Source organism: Dromiciops gliroides, chromosome 2 (assembly GCF_019393635.1).
Source record: "Dromiciops gliroides isolate mDroGli1 chromosome 2, mDroGli1.pri, whole genome shotgun sequence".
NCBI classification, from domain to species: Eukaryota; Metazoa; Chordata; class Mammalia; order Microbiotheria; family Microbiotheriidae; genus Dromiciops; species Dromiciops gliroides.
The window spans coordinates 402404969-402424013 of record NC_057862.1 but is presented as its reverse complement, the minus strand read 5'-3'; the positions used below and the strand labels follow the sequence as shown (position 1 = coordinate 402424013).

Sequence of the window (19045 nt, the reverse complement as noted above, 5' to 3'; positions counted from 1 at the left end):
TAAGGATTTGTGAGGTGCTTATATGTGATATTAACCTATGAGGTGCCATGAATTCTAAGACACCCAGACACACACAATTTTGAAGTAAAAATAATCACCAATTTTCTTTCATTTTTAAAAAGCAGTGCTGTGCTTCACAATGTCTCAAGCTGTATCTTTCCATGAGGCTAAGTTCTAGGTCGAATGCGAATAAATTTGTAAATATAGACTTAAGAATTATTTAAATGAGAAAAATATGCTCCTCTATCATCCTTAACAATTTTTTAATGTGATTTCAAGTTTTGATGTTTTTGTTTCTGCTCAAGAGTTTTTAATATTATTTTGTTATCTTCATATAAGTGGATTGGTTGGAACTTGATTAAATGAACATTAGGTATAACAGTGTATAGAGTACCAAACCTGTAGTCAAGAAGGCCTGAGTTAAAATGCTACCTCAGATAATTAATAGTTGTGTAACCTTGAGCAGTTCATTTAACCTCTTTTTGCCTCAATTTCCTCATATGTAAAATGGGGATAATATATAGTACCTACTTGTTGTGAGTATCAAATGAAATAATTGTAAAGCACTTAGCACAGTGCCTGGAACATAGTGAGCACTATATAAATGTTAGCTATTATTACTAATTGATATAGACACAGTTTCTTCACTAGTTTGACAAACTATTCCTCTTCCCACTACCAATATAACTGGTTGTTGAACTTTATAGGTTTTGCAACCTTCTTAATTTTATTGTTCTATTGTTTTGTCCCCATTTTATTTCAAATTAGGCTACTGTTTTTCTATGCATGTTTTCATAATTAATAATAAATGATGAACTCTCTGAGCCTTTTAAATATATAGGATTTATTGAGAGAAACTTGTAAAAAGTTTTCTTAATTCTCTATAGTGAACCTACTTATGTGCTGTCTAGGAGAAACACCTCCTGGTTAACAAGTCACTACTAGAATCATTTATACTCCCTAATAGCTGTTTTAACCACCATTTTTTATGTCTCTGTATATAGGTTTGAAGAAAAAAATAGTTCCTTAGGAATTATTAACTGTACTTATAAGTTTACCCAATTTTATTTATAATGTTTCTTTTTACGTGGGGCAAAAAAAAGACACCAGGTATAATAGAACAGCAAGAAATCTGTACTGATTATTTAAAACAGTGCCTATGTTATTCAATAAAACACAGAATTTGTTACTTTAAAAAAGGTAGTGGGGGGTTGTAGCAGTTATTCTAAAATGTAAGTATATCATAGAAATGCAACTTATATTGAAGAAATATGCATATTTAAGCACATGTATATATTCTATCATTTCTTATCAATTTTTAAGCAAAGGAAATTTTGGAAAGCATAAAGCTATATTTTGCTTTATTTTTACTTTGTAACATCTTGAGCTTTTTTATTTTATGAAATGAAAATAATATTAGAGCTGTGAGATCTGCTCATGTTTGAAAAACATAAGATTGAAAATTTTCTGTTTAAGAGCTGCAATGAAAATGGTACATGGTATAGTCAGTGATAAAGAAATAGCTATCAAAGCACCAAATAGCATTTTAAAAGTATACCCAACCCTACAACTTTTTTAGTCATTGTTCACTTGTAAGTGTAATGCTTTTGTGTGCTTCTCATAATTATATTTCCCATTTATTTTGAAGAAGTGAGTTATTAAAATGTTCCCTGTTACTTCTAAAATTTAAGAGAAAAGCAAATCTGAACAACTTATGGTGTAGTAAAGTATAATTTTTCTTTTATTCTGGTGGGGGTGAGGAAAGGGAGAGTGTAACAGTCACACAGAAAGGGGTCAATGAACTAAAAATGTTTTAAAATGTGCCTACATTTTACTGATCAGTTTATATGGTAGAAATGAAAGTTTTAAAAACTTCTCACAATGGGCATTTAAATTTTAAATATAGAGATATCCTATTTTGTTTTGCTTTTAAAGTCATCTTCATTTTTTCGATCTTTATGCTTCACTGACATACTTCAAAGAAGCTAGGACTCTATAAATACTTAGGCTAGTTTATTAACTGTCAACAGACATTAAGTACCTACTATATTCAAGAAACCATGCTAAGTGGGAATAAATAATGCTTTTGATTCTTAATTGAAGAAAGATTATTGACTGTGAATCCAAGACTGAATCCAGTTTCATTTCGTTTTAAGCTATTGTATTGATGAGGCAAAAACTTGCATCATAAAGTTTCTTACAGCTGAAAAGTCAATACCTTATTCTCCTGTTTTTTGGCACTTTTTACAGTGGGTCCCCCTTTTTAAAAAAAACTGTCCCCCTTCAGAGCTGATGAGGCATCTTTTAAAAGATCACAGTAAAAAAGTAAATTTAAAAAATCAACTACATAAAGGTTATGGAGTTATCTGATAGCTATCTTAAATATATCTTAAAATACTATCACGTAGAAGACAGTTTTGTTTACTTCAAAGGCCAGAATTAGGATCAGTGGGATAGGCAGATTTCAGGATAAATTAGAATCAGGATCTAAAAAAATGTTGACAGACTAGAACATTGGGTTGAACCTAGTAGGATGGAATTGAATAGGAATAAGTCCAAAGCCCTATACTTGACTAATTTCGCAAGTATACGCTAGGGGAGACATATCTAGATGGTAGCTCATTTGAAAAAGATCTTCAGGTTTTAGTGGTTCAGTAGTTCAAAATAATTGCTAAAACTTTTTCATAATATGGATAATTTCTCAATCTTATTTACTTAGACTTGATTATAATATTCAAATTATGGAATGAAAACTAACTTCATGGTCCTGACAATGCAGTTTTGTTTTTGTTTTTGTTTTTGTTTTTAGTGAGGCAATCGGGGTTAAGTGACTTGCCTAGGGTCACACAGCTAGTAAGTGTTAAGTGTCTGAGGCCGAATTTGAACTCAGGTACTCCTGACTCCAGGGCTGGTGCTCTATCCACTGTGCCACCTAGCTGCCCCCTGACAATGCAGTTTTAAGCATGATAACAATCATTGGTCACTTTATCAAAGTGTATAAAAACTCCCAGATTTTTTGCTTTTGTCAGACAGAATGGTATTTATGGAAGCATTGTTCGTGAATAGTTTTTTTTAGATAAATGCAAATATTTATTTTTTTCCAATTTTTAAAACACTTGTATATAAAGTTTTGAGTTCCAAATTTTATCCATCCCTCCCATAGATGGTAAGCAATCAGATACAGCTTATACATTTGTAATTATGTAAAACATTTGCATAATAATTATTTTGTATGAGAATACGCTCATACAAAAAAGAAAGAAAAGAAAGAAATTGAAAAATAGCACACTTCAGTCTGTAATCAATCAATATCAGTTCTTTCTCTGGAAGCAGATAGTATGTTTCATCAGTCCTTTGGGATTGTCTTGGATCATTGTATTGCTGAGAAAAGCTAAGTCATTCATAGTTCTTTATCAAACAATATTGCTGTCACTGTGCACAAGGGTCTTCTGGTTCTATTCATTTCACTATGCATCAGTTTATGTAAGCTTTTCCAGATTTTTCTGAAATCACACTGCTTGTCATTTCTTATACCACAATAATATTCCATTATAATCATATACCACAACTTATTTAGCCATTCCCCAATTGATGAGCATCCCCTCAATTTCCAATTCTTAGCCACCACAAAATGAACTACTATAAATATTTTTGTACAAATAGGTCCTTTTTCCTTTTTTTGGATGTTTTTGGGATATAGACCTAGCAGTGGTATTGCTGGATCAAAGGGTATGTGCAGTGTTATAGGCCTATGGGCTTAGTTCCAAATTGATGAGTACTTTTATTATTCTAGTTTTGGTATTCTTATCTGGTCTCGTAGAGCTCAGTTTCAGTGGTGATAGCCTTTCTGACCAGCCTCAGGTGATATGAAAGATGCTAAGTGCCAAGACAGGTCAACTCATGCTGGCCTCAGTGATTTTTTTTCAGGTTAGCTTTTGGTGTGCCAGTGACTTTTCCATTTGGTCACACCAGTGACATCAGTCATCGTGTCCTGTCTACACACAGTGGACACTAGCACCTTCTGTTTTCATTTTTCCTGGGCCCAGTCTAGCTCTTAGCCATGTAACAGTTCAGCCAGATCTCCATAAAATGAGGTTTCTTCTGCTTTGGGAAACAAGGCATATGGGTATAAATAACCTGGATACCATGACAACGTTTCTTCATACTATTGAGAGGTATATATCAAGCTGCTCAGGCTGCTCATTGTGGGGTGTTTTTTTGTTGTTTTTTGGTTTTTTTATTGTGTTTTTAAAGGTTGTTTTTTGATCTTTGTATCTCTAGTTCCTGGAACACAGGTGAAACATAATAAGTTTATCTTGAATTCCCATCCTCATCCTGGCATTTAATGTAATGTGAAGTCTTTCTTGGACTTGTGCCAGTTCCCACAGAACTTCATCTTATACCTATCACTGATAGACTTGGCAAAAATTGAGGATTTTTACATAGCCCAGAATGCCTGTGATAACCTTGAGGAAGGGAGGTTTGAGGGAGGACTATACATTTCCACACATGTGATAGCTTCTTCTACCTTTTCCTTGTTCATCTAGTACCTGTAAATTTTAATATATGATGTGGGTTAACTCTCCCTTCTACCTGAAAACAGTGAATTAAAGGGATAATCCTTAGGGACCTCTTTATCTTTCCAAAGTCCCTGCTACTACTGCTGCTTTTCTAAGACAGTAAGCCCAGTGTCTCTGTTTGTGAATAGAGAATTTTAGGTAGAACATCTTGCTTCCAAAGTTAACTGGTAGAGACTACCAACAATTTTACTCTTAAGTCAGTAGACTCTGAAGGTGGGATGATGTGGGGAAGAGAAAGGAAATGAAATAAGTATTTATATACTATATACCTATTATATATCAGGTAATGTGCTAATGCTTTACAGATATTACATTTGGTCCTTACAACAACCTTGCAAGATAGTTACTATTATTATCCCTATATTACAGTTGAGGAAACTGAAACAGACAGAAGTTAAGGGACTTGCCCAGAATCATACAGCTAGCAAGTGTCTGAGACCAGATTTGAAATCAGGCCTTCCTTATTTCAGGCCCTATGCTTTATTGATTATGGCATCTAGCTGCCCCAAGATCAGGTACCTTTGGGTAGCCCCTTTGCTCTCCCTCCATGGAATAAAATGTATGGGCTTTATGACTACTCTTTCCTTCACTGATCAAAATATTTTTTCCATTTGTTTTTGTATTTACATATTTGATCAGAATAGCTTGGATTTCCACAGGTTTGACTACTAGATGAGTGGTATATTATTATGCTTTGTATTTTTTATTTGCAGTTTTTTGTTTATTGATAAAATTTGTTTTGCTACAACAGAAATGTATCAATAGACACCCAAAGTGTATTCCTACTTTTAAGAAAAGTTAGTTTATTGACTATTAATAGGACTGGAATTTAAGAATTCCTCGAAGGACCAAGTTGTATCAATTGATACAATATATTTTGGGTTTTATCCATAGACAAAGATAATAGAGATTAGAACAAAAACTTATTTCAAAGCAAAATTTTAATATGAGCTTGTAATTACTTGTATCTAAATTTTATTTTCACAGATAGGATAAATTATGGTGAAACTATAAAATAAATTTATACCAATTGACACACCTGGCCTTTCTGTTGTTTAACTCAAAGGAAAGGGACACCATTTCATTTTGACAGTATAATTCTAACATTGAATTGTATTTAATCAGTTTTATTGCATTGACTTTATTGATATTGTTGTATTTGTGGTTGTTTTCCTTTCCTCACTCTGCATCATTACATACAATTAATCAGTTTCTAGGTCATAGTCTGAATTTATCATTCTTTCTGATGCAGTAATATTCCATTCTATTCATAAATCCCAACTTGTTCTGCTGTTCTCCCAATTCACTGAGTACATATTTTGTTTCTAGGTTTTTGTTATCACAAATAATGCTGCTAGGAACCTTCCTGTACATATTTGTCTTTTTTTTCTTTGCTGTTCATGACTTCCTTGGAATATAGCCCCAGTATTACTGAAACTTTTGAAAACCCTTTCTTATCTTTTAAGGTTTTTAAAATGTTCACTTTCGGGGCAGCTAGGTGGCGCAGTGGATGGAGTACCGGCCCTGGAGTCAGGAGTACCTGAGTTCAAACCCGGCCTCAGACACTTGACACTTACTAGCTATATGACTGTGGGCAAGTCACTTAACTCCAATTGCCTCACTAAAAAAAAAATAAATAAATAAAATGTTCACTTTTTTAAAAATGCAGATCAATTACTTATTATCTGAGTGGTTTACTTTTCTTTTGAACACCCAAATATTCCTTTTGTTTGAGATGACTTATTACATGGACTTAATTTCTTTTTTTTAATTCCTAATCATAGATTGAAAATGTAAGGAAAATAATCAAGGAAATATAGAAAGTAGCTGATGATGACTAAGATTCACATTTTTTACTTACCTTTATCAAGTGTATCTTTTTAGAAAGTGGATTTAAGTTTAATTTTTCCTGTATGTGAGTGATAATAAGTTGAGTGACTGCTACTGTTGTTCTTTGACGGTATTGAGATTTTAACCTTTGGTCCATTAGGATATTTTCCTTCTAAATGGAATGAAAAAGCCCTGGAATAGCTATAAGACACCATTTTTGCCCTTGGATAATGGTCTTTTGGACAGTGATTGGATGCCACAGAACCATCTGCTTTTAATACTTAAAGTGTGAGGGCATAAAATTCTCCTTCCAGTACCATAATCAGGAAAATTTTTTGTATCAGTAGAAAGAGCACTGGACTTGGAGTCAGACGGCCTGGATTTAAATCTTTGCTGTCACTTATTAGCTTATTTTACTTTGGCACTCCAACTTTCTAAGACTCAAATTTCCCTATCTATAAAAATATTACAATAATTCTTCTATAGGGTTGCCATGAAGAAGTTTTGTATATGCACTGGAGTAAATGTTGTATAAAAGCTATTATACAACTTAAAGTGAAATAAGTAATTAACTATTTGTCCAAGATAACTAGAGGGCACTAAAAGAGTTATTTTAGTCTATAATCCGCAAGAGCCTGGCTCCCATAGGAGGTCCATGAGGCAGAATTCTGAGAGAAACATTGATAATGGATATTTTACTTGTGCCACAATTATATTTATAACTTATTTTCATTTATTCAACAATGTTTCATAAAATTTCTTAATATTTTTTTTCATTTTTTTCACTGAACGAATTGAAGAAAAAATAATAGAACTCTCAATACATAGGTTCAAAGTTTATCAAAACAAACTCTCATCACCTCACTTCCAAGGCAATAAATGTTATATTCATTGGTGGTTTTTCATTCATGAAAGTTCTAGTCTTCCAAAGTTGTTTTTCTCTATAATGTTGTTGCCATTATATATTCTACTAGTTGTGCTCACTTTAGTCTGCATCATTTCATAGAATTCCTCCAAGTTCCTCTGATATTATGCATTTAATCATTTCTTATGACATAACAGGAGATCCCATTCACTTCTAAGTTTGGGCCACTACAAAAAGACCTGCTATAATTATTTTTGTACATTTAGATCCTTTTCCTCTTTCCTTGATTTCTTTGTAGTGTAGACACAATAGTGGTATAGCTGGGTTAAAGGATATTTGCAATTTAGTAACTTTTAGGGCATAGTTCCAAATTTTTCACAGAGTGATTTGGCCAATTCACAGCTCTACTAACAATGTGCTAGAATCTACTTACCATTTGTAATTTTCTTGTTTTGTCATCTTTGCCAATCTGATGTGTGTGGATCTTAACATTGTTTTAATGTATATTTCTTTGATTATTAATGACTTAGAGCATTCTATACGGTTTTGATCATTTGGATTTCTTCCTCTGAAAACTATATGTTTGGGGGGCAGCTAGGTGGCTCAGTGGATAAGGCACTAGCCTTGGATTCAGGAGGACCTGAGTTCAAACCCAGCCTCAGAGACTTGACACTTACTAGCTGTGTGACCCTGGGCAAGTCACTTAAATCCCATTGCCCTAAAAAAAAAAATTTAAAACTATATGTTTGTATTCTTCAGCTAGCTATTTTATCCATTAAGGAATGGTTTTTAGTCTCATAAATTTGTATAAGTTCCTTTATATATCTTGGATCTGGAAACTTATTACAGAATCTTGCTTCAAAGATTTTTTTCCAGTTAACTTCTTCATCCACTCTTTTTAACTTCATTATATTTATGCAAAAACTGTAAAAATTGTATACTCCTAAAATTATCCATTTTATTTTGTGTGATCTTTCTATCATTGGTTTAGTCATGAACTCTTCCATCAACTACAGATCTGAAAAATAATTTCTTCCTTGCTCCTCTAATTTGTTAATAATGTGACCTTTTATATCTAGGTCATGTTTTCATTTGGATCTTATCTTGATGTGTATAGTGTGAGTTGTTGGTCTAAATCTAATTTCTTAGAGACCGCTGGCCAATTTACCATTAGGTTTTGTCAGATAGTGAGTCCTTCTCTCTAGTAAATAGGGATTTCAGGTTTATTGAACTATATTGCTACTATGTTTGCTTTTGTATGTTGTGTACATAATCTATTAAACTGATCGATGTATTTTTTAACCAATAACAAATAATATTAATATAATAATTATTGTTTTGTAGTACATTTTGAGATCTGGTAAGGCAGGTAGGTGGTGTAGTGGATGGAGTAGTGGCCCTCAAGTCAGGAAGACTCATCTTTTTCAGTTCAAATCTGGCCTCAGGTACTTTCTAGCTATGTAACCCTGGGCAAGTCACTTAACTTTGTATGCCTCAGTTTCTTCATTTGACAAATGAGCTAGAGAAAGAAATAGCAAACCACTCCAGTATCTTTGCCAAGAAGACTCCAAATGGGGCCACAAAGAGTTGGACACACCTGATAAAATGATGGAACAACAACTGTTAGATGTCCTTTCCTTCCTACTTTTTTTCATTATTACCCTTAAGATTCTTAACCTTTTAGGGCAGCTAGATGGCGCAGTGGATAGGGGACCAGCCCTGGAGTCAGGAGTACCTGAGTTCAAATCTGACCTCAGACACTTAACACTTACTAGCTGTGTGACCCTGGGCAAGTCACTTAACCCCAATTGCCTCACTAAAAAAAAAAAAAAGATTCTTAACCTTTTGTTCTCCCATATTAATTTTGTTATTACTTCTTCTAGCTCTATAAAAGATTCCTTTGATAGATTGGTTCAGCACTGAATAAATTATTTTAGGTAGTAGCATTGCCATTTTTATTGGTTCAACCTACCCATGAGCGCTTAATGTTTTTCAGATATGTTTCTGGTGGTGTAACAAAACTAGTTTTTATTTCTGTTCAAAAACTTTTTTAAAAAAAGCTTTGTAGGGGCTGCTAGGTGGCACAGTGGATAAAGCACTGGCTCTGGAGTTCGAATCTGGCCTCAGAGACTTGACACTTATTAGCCGTGTGACCCTGGGCAAGTCACTTAACCCTCATTTCCCTGCAAAAAATAAAAACAAAAGCTTTATAAAAATATTCTCTTTCCTTTAAGATAATTTAATTGAGGTAAGGTTTCTTGTTAAGACATTGGTAGTTGCTTCGTTAAGGGATGAGCTACCCAGGTAACAGTAATTTTACTATTGGATATAAATAAATTAGAAGAATTCCTAAATTAATAGAACAGGGAAAAAAACCTAAAAAAGTAAAATGGAATGTCATTTTTTATTAGCTGTTTATTATTTTTTTCTTTTTCTATGAGAAAGAAAGCTTGAGCTCTCAGTTCAGAAAGGTTAAAAAGAAACATACTTTCCATGTGGCACCTCAAATTATCCAAGACCAAGAATGCCTTTAATCAAGAAAAGGAAAGTTAGCTGCTGAGAAAAACAGAGTTTGGGGTGTTTTGATTCTTTGATAGCCTCAAGGTTAAGGAAAAACTTACCTATAATTCATTATTCGTGTGTTATTCTAGTAAACATTTAGAATGAAAATTTTAATAATGAGAAAAGTATAATATTATACTGTAGTCATCATTTCTATCTTTAGAAACATGTTCTATCCTCTTTGAAAATATTGGGTAATTGGAGGTGGAGCCAAGATGGCGGAGAAAAGCTAGCAAGTTGCCTGAGCTGTCCTTCAGTTCCCTCAAAAAGAACATTAAATCAAGCTTCTAAACAGATTCTGAAACTACAGAACCTACAAAAAGACAAAGAGACACAATCTTCTAACCTGAGATAATTTAGAAGACTTCAGGAAAGGTCGGTCTCACTCAGGCAAAAGGGAGGCACAGCACACCGCACCACAGCACAGTGCAGCATGGAGAGGGTCAGGGCAAGTCAGTAGGAAGGCCACAGCCGAGAAACTAAGGCCCCTTGACCTGGCTCAGCAAGCTGGTGACAGAGTAGGCCAGTGGTAAGATCCATCAGCACCAGCTAAGAGGGCTGGCTGCCAGCTAAAGAGTCACACACAGGACAAGCACATCCAGGCTTGGCCATCCCAGCACGCTGGGAGCAAGCTCAGGGAGCAAGCCCAGGGCTGTAAGAAATCCACAAGCCATAGAGGCCTTAGTGTAGAAAGCCAGTGACACAGCCCCTATACCCCAGCACAAGAAGCTTGAAACAGGGACCCTGGTGCCCCCTGAGCAGACCTCAACATTAAAAAAAAAAAAAAAAAGCTGCAATATGAGTAAGAAACAAAAAAGCATTCTTACCATTGAGAGCTTCTGTTTCGACAGGGAAGAGCTAAACACAAACTCAGATGAGGACAAAGCTCAAATTGCCTACATGTGAAGCCTCAAGAGGGAAGATGAATTGGTCTCAAGACCAAAAAGCCTTCATGTAAGAACTCAAAAAGCATTTTAAAAATGAGTTAAGAGAGGTGGAAGAAAAAATGGGGAGAGAGCTCAAAAAGGATTTTAAAAATCAATTGAGAGAAGTAGAAGAAAAATGGGGAGAGAAATGAAAGCAACACAAAAGTATGAAAAAAGAATCAGCAGCTTGGAAAAGGAAGCACAAAGATTGACTGAAGAAAACAATTCCTTAAAAAAATTCATTTGGCCAAATGGAAAAGGAGGTGTATAAACTCACTGAAGAAAATAATGCCTTAAAAATTCGAATTGGACAATTGGAAGCTAATGACTCCATGAGACACCAGGAATCAGTCAGACAGGATCAAAAGAATGAAAAAAACAGAAGAAAATGTGAAATACCTCATTGGAAAGACAACTGACCTGGAAAATAAATCGAGGAGAGAGAATTGGAGAATTATTGGACTGCCTGAAAGCCATAATCAGAAAAATAGTCTAGACACCATATTCCAGGAAATTATCATGGAGACCTGTCTTGATATTATTGAATCAGAGGATAAAATCATCATTGAAAGAATCCTCTGATCACCTCCTGAAAGAGACCCCAAAAGGAAAACTCCAAGGAATATTGTAGTCAAATTCCAGAATGATCAGGTGAAGGAGAAAATACTCCAAGCAGCCAGAAAGAAGCAATTTAAGTATCATGGAGCCACAGTCAGGATTGCACAAGACCTGGCAGCTTCAACATTAAAGGATCCCAAGGCTTGGAATATGATATTCCGGAAGACAGAGGAGCTTGGATTGCAGCCAAGAATCTATTAACCAGCAAAACTGATCATTCTCTTTCAGGGGAAAAGATGGACATTCAATGAAATAGGGGACTTTCAAGGTTTCCTGATGAAAAGACCAGAACTGAATAGAAAATTCGATCTTAACATTCAAGACTCAAGAGAAGTTTAAAAAAGATAAACAGGGGGAAAAAAGTTATTCAATAAGGTTAAACTGTTTACTTCCCTACATGGGAAGATAATACTTATAATTCTTGAGAACTGTATATATATTTGGGCAGACAGAAGGATTATACACAGAGGGTATAAATATAAATTGGCTTTGATGTGATGATATAAAAAATTAAGAGGTTAAAAAGGAGTTTATGGGGAGAAGAGGAAAGGGGAGGTGGAATGGGCTAAATTACATCATATGAAGATGTGCAAAAAACCTATTACAATAGAGGGAAAGAAGGGAGGGGTGAACATTGTTTCAACCTTACTCTCACTAGATTTGATTCAAAGAGTGAATAACATACTTTCGTTTGGATAAAGAAACTTAGCTTATTTTTTAGGGAAGTAAAAGGGTAAGGGGAAAAGGGGGGAGACTGATAGAAGGGAGGGGAGAAGTAGGGGAGAAAAGGGTAAAGAAAAGGGAGGGGAACTTATAAAAGGGAGGGCAGATGGGGGGACGTGGGGTAAGAAGCAATACACTGGTGAGGAGGAATAGGGTGAAAGAAGCGGGGAAAGTACAAAGGGGGTAAATAGAAGGGACAGAAATAGACTGTATTAATAACTGTGAATGTGAATGGGATGAACTCTGCCATAAAACGGAAGTGAATAGCAGAGTGGATTAAAAACCAGAATCCTACAATATGCTGTTTATAAGAAACACATTTGAAGCAGAGAGATACACAGACTAAAGGTAAAAGGTTGGAGCATAATGTATTATGCTTCAGCTGAAGTAAAAAAAAAAGCAGGGGTAGCAATCCTTATCTCAGACAAAGCAAAGGCAAAAATAGATCTAATTAAAAGAGATAAGGGGGGCAGCTAGATGGCACAGTGGATAGAGCACCAGCCCTGGAGTCAGGAGTACCTGAGTTCAAATCCAGCCTCAGACACTTAACACTTACTAGCTGTGTGACCCTGGGCAAGTCACTTAACCCCAATTGCCTCACTAAAAAAAAAAACAAAGAAAGAGATAAGGAAGGAAACTACATCTTGCTAAAAGGTACTATAGATAATGAAGTAATATCAATACTAAACATTTATGTGCCAAGGGGTACAGCATCCAGATTCTTAGAGGAGAAGTTTAATGAGTTACAAGAGGAAATAGACAGCAAAAGTATACTAGTGGGGGATCTGAATATCCCCCTCTCAGAATTAGATAAATCTAGCCACAAAATAAATAAGAAAAAAGTTAAAGAGGTGAATAGAATGTTAGACAAGTTAGACATGATAGATGTCTGGAGAAAATTGAATGGGGATAGAAAGGAATATACCTTTTTCTCAGCAGTATATGGCACATTTTCAAAAATTGACCATGTATTAGGGCACGACCTCATAGTCAAATGTAGAAAGGCAGAAATAGTAAATGCATCCTTTTCAGATCATGATGCAATAAAAATTACATGTAATAAAGAGTCATGGAAAAGTAGACTGAAAATTAATTGGAAACTAAATAATTTTATCCTAAAGAATGAGTGGGTCAAACAACAAATCATATAACCAATCTATAACTTCATCCAAGAGAATGACAATAATGAGACAACATACCAAAATCTATGGGATGCAGCCAAAGTAGTGGTTAGGGGAAATTTTATATCTCTAAATGCTTACTTCAATAAAAAAGAGAAAGAGATTAATGAATTGGGCATGAAACTTAAAAAGCTAGAAAAAGAACAAATTAAAAATCCCTAGTTAAATACTAAATTATTAATACTAAATTAGAAATCCTGAAAATTAAAGGAGAAATTAATAAAATTGAAAGCAAGAAAACTATAGAATTAATCAATAAAACTAAGATCTGGTTTTATGAAAAAACCAATAAAATAGATAAACCATTCATTGGTTAATATGATTTTTAAAAAAAGAAAGAAGAAAACCGAATTACCAGTATCAAAAATGAAAGGGGTGATTTTACCACCAATGAAGTGGAAATTAAAGCGATAATTAGGAACTATTTTCCCCAACTGTATGCCAATAAATTTGACAATCTAAATGAAATGGATAAATATTTACAAAAATACAAACTGCCCAGGTTAACTGAAGAGTAAATAAAATCCTTAAATTAGCCCATATTAGAAAAAGAAATTGAACAAGCCATTAATGAACTCCCTAAGAAAAACTCTTCAGGGCCAGATGGGTTTACAAGTGAAGTATATTATAAAATGCAAAATGGATGATTTTGATTACATTAAATTAAAAAATGTTTGTACAAACAGAAACAATGCATTCAAAATTAGAAGGGAGGCAGAAAGCTGGGAAACAATTTTTATGGCCAGTACTTCTGAGAAAGGCCTCATTTCTAAAATATATAGGGAACTAAATCAAATTTATAAGAATCCAAGTCATTCCCCAATTGAGAAATGGTGAAAGGACATGAACAGCCTGTTTTCTGATGAAGAAATCAAAGCTATCTATTGCCATAGGAAAAAATGCTCGAAATCACTAATGATTAGAGAGATGCAAATAAAAACAACTCTGAGGTACCACCTGACACCTATCAGATTGGCTAAAATGACAAAAAAAGGAAAATAATAAATGTTGGAGAAGCTGTGGAAAAATTGGAACACTAATGCATTGTTGGTGGAGCTGTGAATTGATCCAACCATTCTGGAGAGCAATTTGGAATTATGCCCAAAGGGCGATAAAGCTGTGCATACCCTTTGACCCAGCAATACCACTATTAGGTCTTTTTCCAGGGAGATCATGGAAAAGGGAAAAGGACCCACATATACAAAAATATTTATAGCTGCTCTTTTTGTGGTGGTAAGGAATTGGAAATTGAGGAGTTGTCCATCAATTGGGTAATGGCTGAACAAGTTGTGATATATGAATGTAATGGAATACTATTGTGCTATAAGAAATGATGAGCAGGAGTTCAGAGAAACCTGGAAGGACTTGCATGAACTGATGATTGAGATGAGCAGAACCAGGAGAACATTGTACACCATTTCAACAACATTGTGTGTTGATCAACTGTGATGGATTTGATTCTTCTCAGCAATGCAGTGGTCCAAGATAGTTCCAAGGGACTCATGATGGGAAATGTTCTCCAAATCCAGGAAAAAAAAAGAACTGTGGAATATGGATGCTGATTGAACCATACTATTTCTATTGTTTTTTTGTTGTTTTTCTTTTTTGAGGTTTTTCCTTTTTGATCTGATTCTTCTCTCATAACATAACTAATGCAGAAATATGTTTAATGTGATTGTACATATATAACCCATATCAGATTACTTGCTGTCTTGGGGAGGGAGGGAAGGGACGGAGAAAAATTTAAAACTAGAAATCTTATATAAACAAATGTTGAAAACTATCTCTAAATGTAACTGGGAAATAATAAAATATTTATATGGGAAAAATAATGGGTAATTACTATTTTTGAGTTATTTTCATTGACATATATTTTTATGTATTTATGGTAGGAAATTAAATGATTTAATCTGTATGTTTCACCAGATAGCCCTTTCTAAATGTGTCATGTCTAGCTACTTTATACCACATGCCTAGGCTATTATTGCCACCTGGTGGTCATGTATAAAAATTGCAGATTCAGGTTTTAGTTTGGTTGTGGGGGGTTTCAAGGATTTGTTTGTTATACTATTTCCTCCATAAAGCCCTAATCTGATTCATCATTCTTTCATAAAGGTATAGCTGACATATGGAAAATTATGCCAATGAGGTATAAGCTCTGGAAAGTACAACCAAGATAGAAAGGCTCCAAGTATGGACCTGATGATGAAGCATGTATCTGCCATCTAGGGTTCAGCCTAGCTAAATATGGAAAGGATGATTACCAGTTTAGACATAAGGTATATTTTTTCAGTCTTAGCACCTTTAAGTTCTCTTTTTATTATGAACTTAGTCATCCACAAACACAAACACTTCAGTATACAAAGAGAAGACATTACATGAAAGTATGAACTTCTACTAGTTTCTTTTGAAAAAAGTGCAATAAAATAATAAAATTATATTGTATGTGTCCCCTTCTGAACTTGTTTCCTGTTTTTGATATTTTATTGATGCTCTTTTATTTCTTTTTTCAAAATTTTGAGCATTTCTAGACTACCAGTAAATCTCTCTTTCCCCCTGCTTTGACCCACAAATATACCTTCCTTTGTATCAAATAAGTATAAAACAAAACAAAACACATTGGCCATGTTTGAAAATGTGTATTATATACCTCTACTCCATCATCTCTCTTACAAAAGGAAGCCTCAAGGCATCCTTCATTTAAAGTCATGATTAGTTATTGTATTCATCAGAGGTCCCATATTTTTCAGTTTTCCTTTACATTATTGTGGTTGTTTTGTGTGTACATTTTTCTGGTTTTGCTCATTTCAGTCTATATCCATTCCAACAAGTCTTCCCTATTTTATCAGAATCCATTATATTTGTCATTTATTACAACATAGTAATATTTCATTACATTTATATGTGCATAAATTTATGTATGCATCCAATAAAGCAGATTGCAACCCATCTTTTCTTGCCATCCCATATCCTTCTTGTACATGTCCTTCCAAAGGTTCATCAGAGGTGGTCCACCCAACATCTTGAGTCTTCCTAACTTTCTGTTGATATCCCAGGGGTACCAGTGGAGCAGTCTGTCTCCCTATCATTCCTCTCTTTTTCCACATGACCAGCCAATCTTCGCATTTTGTTATTCAATTCTTTGATGACATTTTTAATTCCTTTTCTTCTCAGGGGTCTGTTCACATCCCCTGCACCTTTCTATTACCTTCTGGGTAATATTTATCTTTAGTTCTTCTGATACAGTAGCATTCCAGGTCTCACTGCCATATGACAACACTAATAAAATGTTTATGTTGAAAAGATGGGTCTTTGCAGTTATGGGGAGCTTTGGGTGAGTAAAAATTTTGCAGTTTCCCAATAGCTGTCTAGCCTATTCTCTCTTTCAGCTCCCAGCTCATTGTCCATCTGTATTGTTAGAACAGGACATACATGCTATTGGACAAGTGCTATATTATCCCTAGTCAGATGCATGTTGAAATCTAGGCAATAAATATTTGTCATCCATTCAGTCTTTTCTGTGTGGATAGATAAGCCAAATTCGTGATAACAGTTTTCTTGTAGAAGGTCCTGTCCTTTCTTGAGACTTGATGAAATCAATATAGTGTCATCTGCAAACAAGAGCATCTAGAGGACCTCACCATCCACAGGGAATCCCTTTTCTATATGAACTCTTTTTTGGATCTCCATCACAGTGGCACATATTTTTAGTGATCATACATTTCCCTATTTTACACCTCACGTGATATTTATCATCAGAGGGTCATTGAACAGGAATAATTTTGTTGTTATATCTTCTGAGAAATTTTGAGTGATTTTGATATATGCACAAGAGTCAGGGACAGTGTTGGAAAAGAGCTCTACCAACTTAAGTACATTTTTGGAGTAAAACTAAACATAGTGGGTTCTTATATTTGCTATACCTTTCAGTCAGTAATTATTTTAAAATACGGCTCATTAGAAAGTATCATTTTAAAGAACCTTTCCTTCTCATACCTTTGTCAATGTATGATACACATGTAAGATTATTCTTCTAAAAGTTAGAAATAGGAAAATAAACATATGGGTCAATAGGGTTTTTTTGGTCACAGTTTTTAGTAATAATTCTAAGATTTTTCCCCAGAAGTCTTTGATATCCACCTGTCTTTTAAATAATTTTAGAATTGATCAAGTAATTTCTCCATTTCACACTTTTGAAGTGTTCAGGAATACTCTCAGAATTATATTGTCTCTAATATTGACCTTTTATATGGACATTTGATCTAATCTAGTTGTTTTTCTCATCTCTTTTTCCTTTCAGTGTCATTTCTATTTCCTCTACTGTTTTTTCAGGACAGCAATGTTGGATACCAGATGTAGTGATCCTACTATGTTTGCTATAGTGATTCCACTATCTTTGCTATGAAAAATTGTCTTTAAAAAAAATTTCCATCAGTTTATTGCCTGCTTTCAGTTTCATCTTTAAATGCCTTCAGGATGACTTGGTTCAGTTGGGTCTCTGACTGAACTTTCATTATACTCATTTTTCTGTCCACTACTACTTATTGTATCTCAGGTGATTCTATTTATATTCTTCTATCATATTTCTCCCAGAATGATTTTATATTCTAAACAAATGTTGCCTTTGGTTACCACACCTCTGTTTGGCAGGGAGATGAAATGTTACCAACTGAGGTGATTTCTATGAGATTTTGTTCTCCTTGTGGCAATTGATAAATACTGGTTAAGACACTATTAAAATCTTTATTATATATATATATATATGTACACATATTATGTATGTATACATATATATGTATATAAAAACATGGGGGAATTAAGAATAGACATAATTTGTTTCAAAAAGGATTGAGGGGCATATACTGGACCACAAGCTCAATGAGTCACTGATATGATGTGACAGCCCCCAAAAAGCTATTCAGTTGTGGGCAGCATTAGGAGGGACATAACTTCTGAAAACAGGGAGGGGATAATCCTATAGTACTCTGCCCTTGTAAGGACTCATCTGGTTTATTTTGTTTAGTTCCAGGCACCACAGCTTAAAGACATTGATAAAAACTGTAAGATACCTAGGAAAGGACAACAAAGATGACAAATGACCTTGAGTAGATTACCTATGGGGATCCACTGAAAAAAACTGGGCATTTTCAGCTTTCAGGAAAAAAAAAAGACTGAGGGTTGGGGATGACATGGTAGGTTTCTTCAGCTATTTGGATTGTTGTGTGAAAGAAGGATTAAACTTGTTCTTTTTGGCCCCAGAAGGCAAAAGCAGAAGCAATAAATGGAATTTACAAAGCTGCCAATTTAGGCTTGATGTCAGAAGGAACTTTCTAATAATTATTGCTCTTCAGAAGTAGTAATTGCTTGCCTCAAGAGGTGGCCTCCTTAGAGGTCTTCTAGCAGAAGTTGGACAACTGTTTTTCAGGTATGTTACAGAAGAGATTTCTGTTGTGTATGTCTTAGACTAGATGGCCACTGAGATCCCTCTAACTGTCAAATTATGTGATTCTCTGTGAATATTATTTCTAAGGCCCCTTCTAGTTCAAAGTCCTTTGATCCATTGTCTAACAAGTTGTTGGAAATAATAGTCAAGTACTTGAAAGCAAGTTCCAGATTAGAGATAATGATCTAGAAGTTAAGGTGTGAACGAAGTTGCCAAGGGAGACTATAGGAAGAGAGAGAAGAAAAATGACTGACAAAACCTTGGGAAATGACTACACCAAGGTATAGGAAAAGGAAGATTTCCCATCAAAAATGGTC

At 34.5% G+C, this 19045-nt stretch overlaps 1 protein-coding gene across 8 annotated transcripts in view; it reads left to right on the top strand.

The window, feature by feature from the left end:
• The window catches only part of CHD9 (chromodomain helicase DNA binding protein 9), a 257680-nt gene that overhangs the window by 76030 nt on the left and 162605 nt on the right, over positions 1-19045 (top strand). The gene's annotated exons all lie outside the window — the stretch shown is intronic.